This window comes from Ctenopharyngodon idella, chromosome 10 (genome assembly GCF_019924925.1).
Source record: "Ctenopharyngodon idella isolate HZGC_01 chromosome 10, HZGC01, whole genome shotgun sequence".
In the NCBI taxonomy this organism is placed as follows: domain Eukaryota; kingdom Metazoa; phylum Chordata; class Actinopteri; order Cypriniformes; family Xenocyprididae; genus Ctenopharyngodon; species Ctenopharyngodon idella.
The window spans coordinates 24,247,117-24,258,239 of NC_067229.1; positions in this window are offsets into that span (position 1 = coordinate 24,247,117).

Below are 11,123 nucleotides of genomic sequence, written 5' to 3' on the forward strand. Positions count from 1 at the left end.
AAACAAAGGCAGGAAATAACACATGAAATTATCTGTCCCAGCCGCCTCGTCCTCACTGTAGCTCCTGCGTGAATCCACATCTTCCTCATGTTACATTGAGATCCACCATTTCTGTTCTTCTCAGTGCTCCTTCTGTGTAGTTGACCCTGTCTCCAGCAACTACAAAACAACAGTAATGTAATCACTGAAAATACTCACTGCAATCTAAGCATGTCAATTTCTAAACTTACTGTTTGTTTCCTTTTGGCTTTTTTTTGCCACAACCTTGATTGAGTGTTTCAGCTCAAATACTTCTTCCTCATTATAAATCTGGCAAGATACATAAAAGACATAAAATATGTTTCGTAACAGAAGATATTGAACAGGTAAAACAATACAAAAATGGAAATTAAAAGATTGCAATAACCTTCTGAACTTCTGTTACTGTTTATAAAATCTGAAGATCAGTTGACCTCTTGTGTGTAGGATACTTTGGAAAAGAGGAAACATTATCTGAGAAAAAAACAGTATAAATACACACGTCATGACACACAGTCTCTTTTTTGGGGGGCATTATTCAATGTTGGTAAAGATAAACCACTTCTCTCCCTACACCATTAAAGCAAGTCTTATTTTTTGTGAAATAATATGGAAAGAAGAATGAAGTTGGGGAGAGGATGTCTTCAAATTATGAATCATACATAGATGTTCTCTACATGATTAAAAAAAAGATAAAGTTAGCTATATTTGAGTTAAAACATATTAAGACTATGTTGAGGCTGTTTTGTGAAACTTCCCTGGCTCACACCCCTCCCTCCATCTGAGAACACAGGGAGCACCTTAACGGTTGGTCTTTAACATATGACATGCCTTAATTCACACCTGACTCAATAATTCACACCTGACCTGATTTAATCAGTCATGTACAGTGGGTACGGAAAGTATTCAGACCCCCTTAAATTTTTCACTCTTTGTTATATTGCAGCCATTTGCTAAAATCATTTAAGTTCATTTTTTTCCCTCATTAATGTACACACAGCACCCCATATTGACAGAAAAACACAGAATTGTTGACATTTTTGCAGATTTATTAAAAAAGAAAAACTGAAATATCACATGGTCCTAAGTATTCAGATGCTGCACTTAAGGTTCCTAAGAGCACAGTGGCCTCCATAATCCTTAAATGGAAGACGTTTGGGACGACCAGAACCCTTCCTAGAGCTGGCCGTCCGGCCAAACTGAGCTATCGGGGGAGAAGAGCCTTGGTGAGAGAGGTAAAGAAGAACCCAAAGATCACTGTGGCTGAGCTCCAGAGGTGCAGTCAGGAGATTGGAGAAAGTTGTAGAAAGTCAACCATCACTGCAGCCCTCCACCAGTCGGGGCTTTATGGCAGAGTGGCCCAACGGAAGCCTCTCCTCAGTGCAAGACACATGAAAGCCCGCATGTAGGACTCCAAGATGGTGAGAAATAAGATTCTCTGGTCTGATGAGACCAAGATAGAACTTTTTGGCCTTAATTCTAAGCGGTATGTGTGGAGAAAACCAGGCACTGCTCATCACCTGTCCAATACAGTCCCAACAGTGAAGCATGGTGGTGGCAGCATCATGCTGTGGGGGTGTTTTTCAGCTGCAGGGACAGGACGACTGGTTGCAATCGAGGGAAAGATGAATGCGGCCAAGTACAGGGATATCCTGGACGAAAACCTTCTCCAGAGTGCTCAGGACCTCAGACTGGGCCGAAGGTTTACCTTCCAACAAGACAATGACCCTAAGCACACAGCTAAAATAACGAAGGAGTGGCTTCACAACAACTGTTCTTGAATGGCCCAGCCAGAGCCCTGACTTAAACCCAATTAAGCATCTCTGGAGAGACCTAAAAATGGCTGTCCACCAACGTTTACCATCCAACCTGACAGAACTGAAGAGGATCTGCAAGGAGGAATGGCAGAGGATCCCCAAATCCAGGTGTGAAAAACTTGTTGCATCTTTCCCAAAAAGACTCATGGCTGTATTAGATCAAAAGGGTGCTTCTACTAAATACTGAGCAAAGGGTCTGAATACTTAGGACCATGTGATATTTCAGTTTTTCTTTTTTAATAAATCTGCAAAAATGTCAACAATTCTGTGTTTTTCTGTCAATATGGGGTGCTGTGTGTACATTAATGAGGAAAAAAAAAACGAACTTAAATGTTTTTAGCAAATGGCTGCAATATAACAAAGAGTGAAAAATTTAAGGGGGTCTGAATACTTTCCGTACCCACTGTATGTCTGTGAAGTTTCATGGATTCCTGTACATGTCCATGTACCCCAAGTATCAGTTACAACAGACACAGTTGTTTTCACGAGCAGACAGGAATAACGTTGTAGAGAGGAGAAATATTCACAGGAAATATTAACTGTACTTGGCCAAACCTAATTTCTTTCACACACAGATATACTGCATGAAATGGTAAGCGTAGTATGTTAGCATATAAAACAGGTGTGTTACCTGTCTTTTAAAATAACAAAACAAATGTATAAAAATAAATTTTGAGAAGTGCATACCCAATGAACATGTATACATTACTACGAACACCTACTTTTGCTCCAAGGTAACATTAATGTTAATAATGTCATTTAATTTAAAGGAGTCGTGAACTGCATTTTTTAAAAAACTGTATAAAGTTCTTTGAGGACCACTTATAATGTTAGCAAGATTTTTACATCAAAAAAACTAATTTAGAAGTAATAGGCTATTTTCTAACCTGTTTTTGACTCTCTTTCGAACACTGTTTTGATGGGAGTGTCTTATTCAAGACTTAGAAGTAAACGCCCACTGCTATGATTGGGTAACAGTTTTGCATATTAAAATAATTTTCAACGTCCCCGTCATAATATATGTGGAATTATTTTGAAAACTTCCTATGTTGAAAAATGGCAAACAGTGAAATTCAGCCGTACTTGCATGAGCAGGGTCTGATCCCGATTCAGAAGACAACCTACACCTCAAATACCAAGGATACTCCAGTCTGCCACAGCATGGTAAGTTAATTAATCATCTTTATTTTTATTCCTTACATATTTGTAAGGTATTGTATTTTATTACATTATATTAGTGTTGAAACTAAGATGCTAAAGAAAGGTATTTATCTTGTTACATAGTTGAAACATTGGCCAACAATGTCAAACCTTTATATGCTTTATGAGTCTTGGTTGTGGCAAATAAAGTTTAAGTACTTACCACAGTTATAACTGACAAATGATAACTTAAAGTGTTATGTGTAAACGGAATTATGAATGAATGACCATTGTTTGTTCCACTGTCATTCTTATATTCATCGCTCATCTTTTTTAGTAAATTGAAAGTAAAGTGAGTACATATCAAACGATCTGTAACAAAGCAATAGTGACAAATGGTAAAAATATTCACACTTATGTGTTGCAACATTGCTGTCAGGTCCAATATAGTCGTCACTGCATCATCTTTTATTTTCAGTCTCTCTGAAAAGCCTGCGTCGAATTGTATCTTGTTTAAAAACAAATCTGCAGTATGAAGTGAACAAATGAACAGCATCTTACAGACGTGACCTGGAACATAGAGATAAAAATAAAGTTCTCCCATACTTTCTTAATGTTAGGATCATAAGGAAAGCAATGCAAAGACTGTGTTTTTCCACAACTTATTACTTCAAAACATCTTGTAATCTCACATCTTTATTGTTTTGTTGCTGTTGCTGAATTCTTTCACACTATGACATCATACTGAGACAAAATCCGAAACGAGTCATTTTGGGAGCTTCCCAGATAGCAACTTTGTGTCGGCCCAGATCCGGCCCACATCTGGCACATGCGGAATGATGCTCTGGGCCACATGTGGCAGGAATGATGGCACTTGGGCAGACCGCTCCTGTTTGCCAGATCTGGGCCACAAGCAGGCCATTGCAATGCCACATGTCAGCCAAGAGCAAAGAAATAAACCAGAACTGGACCTTATCTGATCCACAAAATCATATATATTATTTATAGAGTCATCTCAGCATTAACAAGACTGTTATCAAGCAGAATCACTGAAGGAAAGAAGAAAACAGAAAAAAGAGACAAGCAGAAACACAAGAACTACAACTGACTTCAGTCACAGCCTTAGATGAAATTAACTTATGATAAAAGAAGACATTAAACCTCTGAAGATCTGATTAAACAACTCCACAAACAGCATTACCAGCTTCACTTATTACTAACCAGACTGACTTTATTTCTGTCAGACTTCTACAGCAGTTCTTATTGAGAATTAACAGAAGTTTAACTCTCATGTTTGTTTCATTTAAGGAAATCACCATGATGGTGATTGGTGTTTCCATTAGTTGGCCTCCTAATGTTTATTATCTATTTGTTTATTCTGGCTGCTGTGATAGTGTGTTTGTCAAACACATTTGCAGTAGTAACAAAAATTGAAATGAGATCAGGTGATGACTATCAATGATTTTATAATCATTGTGAAATGGCCTGAATCACTGATGTTGTTTAAATGTGAAGTTGTCTTGTGCCATTAATACATTAACATTACAAACCCTGTGTTTCTGTGACATGAGATCCAGCTGTATTGCAGAAAATAGAAAATTAAAGAAAAGAAAAAAAAAAGCATTTCGAGATGACACACAAAGACATCAAGAATCAGCACATGAATCTCAACAATGGTGACAATCAAAAGTGTAGCCGCAATGCATACTGGGTACCATAGTACAAAACTCCCAGAATGCATCAGAGCATGGATAAATTATGCAGCTGATCTGATTGTCTGAATATTTTGTTTATTGTCACCATTGTTGAGATTCATATGCTGATTACTGATCTGTGTTTGTCATTGTAGTTTGCCTTTTTGTGTTCTTTTTTTTTTTTCATCTTCAATCTTCTAACTGATTTCTGCAATACATCTGGATCTCATGTTGCAGTAACAATTAATATATTCAATTATTATGTTCAAATGACATCAGTAAAGCAGGCTATTTCATGATGATTATAAAATCATCAATTTTATAATCATCAAGTGAACCATCTTCACTTGATCACACTTCAGTTTTCTTTGATACTGCTAATTTGTTTGACAGAAACACTACCACAGCCAGAGAAAATATATTTAAAAAAAAAAAAAAAAAAAAAAAGTTAAGAGGCCAACTAATGGAAACACCAATCACCATCATGGTAACCTTAAATGAAACAAAAATAAGAGTTAAACTTCTGTTAATTCTCAATAAGAACTGCTGTAGACGTCTGACAGAAATAAAATCAGCCTGGTTAGTAATAAGTGAAGCTGGCAATGCTGTTTGTTGAGTTGTTTAATCAGATCTACAGAGATTTGATGTCTTTTATCTTCAGTTGATTTCCTCTAAGGCTGTGGTTGAAGTCAGCTGTAGTTCTTGTGTTTCTGCTCATCTCTTTTTTTTTTCTTCCTTCCTTCAGTGATTCTGCTTGATAACAGGCTTGTTAATGCTGAGATGACTCTATAAATAATATATAAATATTTTGTGGGTCAGATAAGGTCCAGTTCTGGTTTATTTCTTTGCTATTGGCTGACATGTGGCATTTCTATGGCCTGCTTGTGGCCCAGATCTGGCAAACAGGAGCGGACCCAAGTGCCATCATTCCCGCCACATGTGGCCCAGATCATCATTCCGCATGTGCCAGATGTGGGCCGGATCTGGGCCGACACAAAGTTGCTACCTGGGTTGGTTTCAATAAAAGCTGTTTTTGGACTAACAAGGAATTCTGAAACTTACAGGATATTTTTATAGTAGGCCTATAATGACTCCTTTAAAGTGTTGATTAGGGTCATTTTTATCTTTCCTGGCAAAATAGGGTTTTAATGCCCCCAAATCTTGGAACTTAAAAATAAATTGTTTTGAATTTACAAAAATTGTTTTTGAACTGAATTGAAAACTTATGATTTGTGACTTGAATTAAATCTTTTTGTGAAACAAAGTGGCCTCATTTCAGTGAGTACAGGAGAAGCATTTTGTCTGTCAGAGTAAACAGTAGCTTGTGTTTGTTAAACTGGATTACCAGCTGTTGTAAGGAGCTTGAACTGCTCTTCTAAGGTACTACTAAGGTAATATATCTGAATTGTTTCATTGGAAAAATAGCTATTTTGTGCAGTTTTTTAAAGATGTTTATTACTGTGGGCATCTGTTGGTTTAAACCTATAGTTTAAAAAATGCTGTGCATTTTAAGATATCTGCTTTGGTAATAAATGAAAACCACAGGTCTGCAGCATTGATGTGTTCTTTAAATGCAAGCACCTGGTTTTCAAATAGTGGTTTTCAATCCTGGCCCTAGCCAGATGATGGAGCTCTCTCCTAACAAGCTGATGATCTGAATCAGGTGTGTTATGAGAGACAAAATATGCAGTTGTTCACCAGGACCAGGAGTGAAAGCCACTGCTGTATACAAATACAGGACTACGAATGGATATTTTTGGATTATGCTAGAAAAAGTGCATGGATAACCCACACAAACAAATATGTCGGACAGACTGTAATATGAGCCAGGGGTTGACAGCACATTAAATGGAAACTAGTGAAGATTACAGGAAGAGGGAAGGAGAAGTCAAACAGGAAGTGCTGAAGGCCTAAGGGCACACCGACTGCTTCATCAAAAGCAACTGTCAGAAAAGCTCAATGGGAATTTCAACAAACAAAATCCCAAGAGTAAAACACCAGCTCACACAGCTGAAGATCAGGCAGCAAGACAAACACAGCACCATAGTGCAGAGCATTTCCACATTATCCATGTGATAGTTGAAGAAAAAACGTGACATGTAAAAGTTGAATGATCTCTGACATAGACACTACTAAACAAACTCAGACTGTAATAAAACAGTTTTCTTATGAGAGCACATTCATACTAATGCATTACAGGTTAAACAACTTTTCTTCATTATTTGAGCACAAATGTGTATTTTATAATACAGTTCTAGTCCAAGAGATGACAAAAATAAAGCCCAGGGATCATCCTGTTGAATTAAATACGTTTGCTGCAGGGTTGACGTATTTTTGTAGGCCAAACCCCAGAAACAAGCACTTCCGGTTCCATCATCCTGGAGTCAATTGTTTTTTTGTTTTTTTGTGAGTGTGTGTTGTTTTTTTATATGAGGTTTTGGTTAAATGTTAGGACAAGCTCAAGATATTTTCGCTTTGTATTGTACAAAAAAAAAAAAAAAAACATAAGTAATACACTCTTGTGATTTTTTTTTTTTTTTTTAAAGCTTTTACTTGCTAACAAGTGTCTAAATGGGACTACTACATATTGTCAGGGACAATAAATGTTATCTCTGCGAACAAGTAAACTCATATACTCACTAGTCAACTTTTACATCCTTGTTGTGCTTATAATTGTGAACTGTTCTAACTCAAACTTTCAGGTAAAATGTTTTTTGAATAATGACGGAAAGAGTTTATTGTAAACTTAATGACTGTGACAATGAAGTCCATTGAAGTTCATTTGTGAAGATTATCATGGTGAACAAAATGTGTAAGAATCATACCCCGGTTTCACAGACAAGGCTTAAGGTAGTCCTAGACTAAAATGCATATTGTAGCTGTTTTAACTGAAAGCAACTTGCACTGACATATCTTAAAATATGTCAGTGCCAATGTTGTCTCAAGATGCAGTAATGTTTTTTTCTAGGGCATGTTTATAAAAGCTACTTAAATGCCCTAATTGAACTAAGGCCTAATCCTGGCTTAGTGTAAGTCCTGTCTGTGAAACCGGGCTATAAAGTTTTGTTTGTCACAGACCTTCTGCAATAATCCAAAAGCTAATGGAAAAATCCTTTTGGGTTTTGTTGAAGGAACCAGGGTGATGCAAACTTATGGGCTGGACTAAAAATATGTCATCACTGCAGCGCTTTATACACACTCTCACATCATTTCCATATGTTGTGAACATCATGTGAAACCATGTCCACTAGTAATGAGCATTTTTCAAACCTTGCTTCATGAAGCTTTGAAACATTTATGATTCTTTTGTCAGTGGATTGGAGTGTGTATTAATTAAACTTGATTTCAGCAAATGAGGCTTCATTATGTTATGTGTATGGTTTGAATATGTTCATATGACCAGCCTGTGGAATCACTGACTGGCAAAAGCACCTAGAATCTTTTTTTTGTTTTTTTTTGTTTGGGTAAATCTCTGCCCACGATTTCTGGAATGATTAGTAATGTTAGGATGTATTTTCTGTCTGTGAGTCACAATGAGTTTAAGAGTTTAAGTATTTTTTATTCTTATATTATAAAGATCCAAAAAGGTTTTTTAGTGATCCGTCAGAAATATAATTTCTATTATTTTAGGATATTGTTAATTGAATTGTTCAGTGGGCACAGATTTCTAAAAGGTTTACAAATCATTATCAATTTATGAATCTGTGAATACAATTAGCAAAACTGAGAGTTTACAAATCTGAAAGTACAGTTTGCAAAAATGAGAGTTAATGAATCTGTTGGCAAGAATTGTTGAAGTAAAGAAACAGTTTACAAATCTGTGAGTGTCTGCTTACAAAATCATGTGTACAGGTGATATGGGGACGTATGTATAAAAAGCCACTCAGAGTAAAATTTTAGTCTTAAGTGTGTCAAAATTCTAAGAATTTTATTATTTTTCCTAAACTTAAGAATAAGTGTGATTCATAAAGGTTCCTACAAGTGAGTGTTAAGTAGGCGTTAAGACTAGGTCTCAGCTCCTAAATTATTTAAGAGAGGTGGAGAGTAACAATATGGCAGCAGAGAGGAGAACATACTTTCCAATAAATATATAAATGTATTAAAGTTATATGTTTGTCATGATCTGGTTCAGATGAAGATGAAAAAGATTCAAACGGGTTTCCACAAACAAAAGTTTTTTTAATAAAACAAACTCAGCTAATCTAAATGCAAGAAGGCAACATAACAGCATGTCTATACACAAACAATACCAGACAACAACTAATGAAAAGGAGGAACTTAAATCCACAGGGTGATTGAACTCAAATGATGAACAGGTAAACAGGTAGTAAGATAAACAGGTAGTAGATAGAAACAAATGAAAACAAAACCAAAACAGTCAGTTTGTGACAATGATTACATGGAGTTGTTAAAATTCTTTTTGTAACTGACCTAGTGAGAAGTTTAATATCTTTAAATAAATGTAATAAATTCAATAGATATTAAATTAATAATTAATACATTTAATAAATTGTAATACATTTAATAACGTTGAATAAACTTGTTATAACTATAAATGTAACAACGTCTCCCACTCAACAAATCAATGCTCTAACTGCAGAAATGAAAGTAGTAATTACATTTTTTGGTATCTGGAAAAATGCAGCAGTGCACCGGTGATGACTTAGGGCCCACCAGCGCAGGGTCTTTAAGCAGGGTCTTAATCCACTAACCACACCAAATATATAGTAGTGGCCAAAAGTGATGTGCAAAGGTTTATTTTATTTTATTTTATTTTATTATTTTATTTTTATTTTTATTATAATTTATTTTGTTTACTTAAACCATTAAAATATGAGGAAAATATTTTTATTTTTATGTTTATATTATGTAAATGTTTTAAAATACAAGGGAAAAGCAAAACACTAAACTAAGTGAATGTATTTATCTGACAAAATTTTTGTCAAAAAAGGTAGCTACAGGTTTTAGAAAAACAAAAAAGCTCACAGAAAAACAAAAACAAAAACACATGTTGACTACAACATAATCAGTTTTTAATATTTCATTGGTCCTCTCATTCATAATGTGTTCATAATTTCTTTGTATTACAGCCTGGCCAAAAATAATGTCTTCACAAGTTCATGTTTCATTTCATTATCACAAATGAAACAACTGACTCCAAGCACAGTTACGCAATATGCTTACATCTTTAACACATTATTATTATTATTATTTTTTATATTTGAATTAAGGTTGAAGAAGTCAATTTTCCTAGGCTGAACATTACTTTTGGCCACTACTCTATGCACTGTAAAAAATCAAAAGTTGAGAAAACATAAAAATTTAGGGCAACCAGCAGCAGGAGATTTTTGAGTTTTCAGTTTGTTGTAAATTGAACTTGTTATACAACAACAAGTTGAGAAAACTCAAAAATCTCCTCCAGCTGGTTGCCCTAAACTTTTAAGTTTTCTCAACTTTAATTTTTTGTGTGTGGCAGTTCATTGACTTTCCTACTGACTGTCAAACCATGTGGCAAAAGCAAGCCACTTTTATGGGGATTGTGGCACTTCTCTTTTATTTCTATGGCTTCCACAAACAGTGATTGTCACACAACTCCAACAGAAATTCAATGACGTAAAGGTTGTAATGTGATTTATCAAGGCACACGTGATCCATTGACCATTCTGCTTTCTCCATGGTACAGGTTGGTATCTCCCCATAATAAGAAAATCTCTGGCTGCACTCACATGATATGTCAGTGTAACAGAGGCCTGCTGCTAAGGGTTGTGCAGTAAACCTCACTCCCCAGACTTCAAGAGCACTGGTGACTGACATTAAGGGCCACAGACTTTAGCACAAGGCCGCCTCTCAGTGCGGGTTTCAGCCATATTGGACACTGGAACCACACAAAGCTATTGAATGACTTCAGAAAATGTAGTTAGATCTAATTGTATTTTGGGTAGATTTTGGTGTGTTTTTGCTATGAATTGTCAGGGTAGGAAAAAGATCTGCATGAGGAATTTTCATTTTTATGTGAACAGTTCCTTTAAGACTAGTATCTCTTTGTATCTCCTTTAACACTGAGACTGCACTCTGAGAGTAACATAGTAATGAGAGCTGTCAGGATAAAAAGGAAAACATGTTTTTTTGTCTTTTTTTCCCATTACAGTTACATTATAATAATGGTATGCAGGAAGAATATTTGTTATCACTGTTATTGTATTGTAATATTTATAAAATCACCATATTGATAGGGGAGGTATGGGAATCTGCCATTAAAGTTCACATCTACCTTCATAGTGACCAGTGTGTCAGTGTCTTTTGTATTTTTGTTACAATATATTTTGATTTTGCATATTTTGACAAGCATTTATTTAAATGGACTTTTGACTCAAAACCTTACATTTGTGACCTGTGTGACAATTAGTCTCTGTCTCCTCTCTCTAGATAAATATGATATGATATGACCAACATA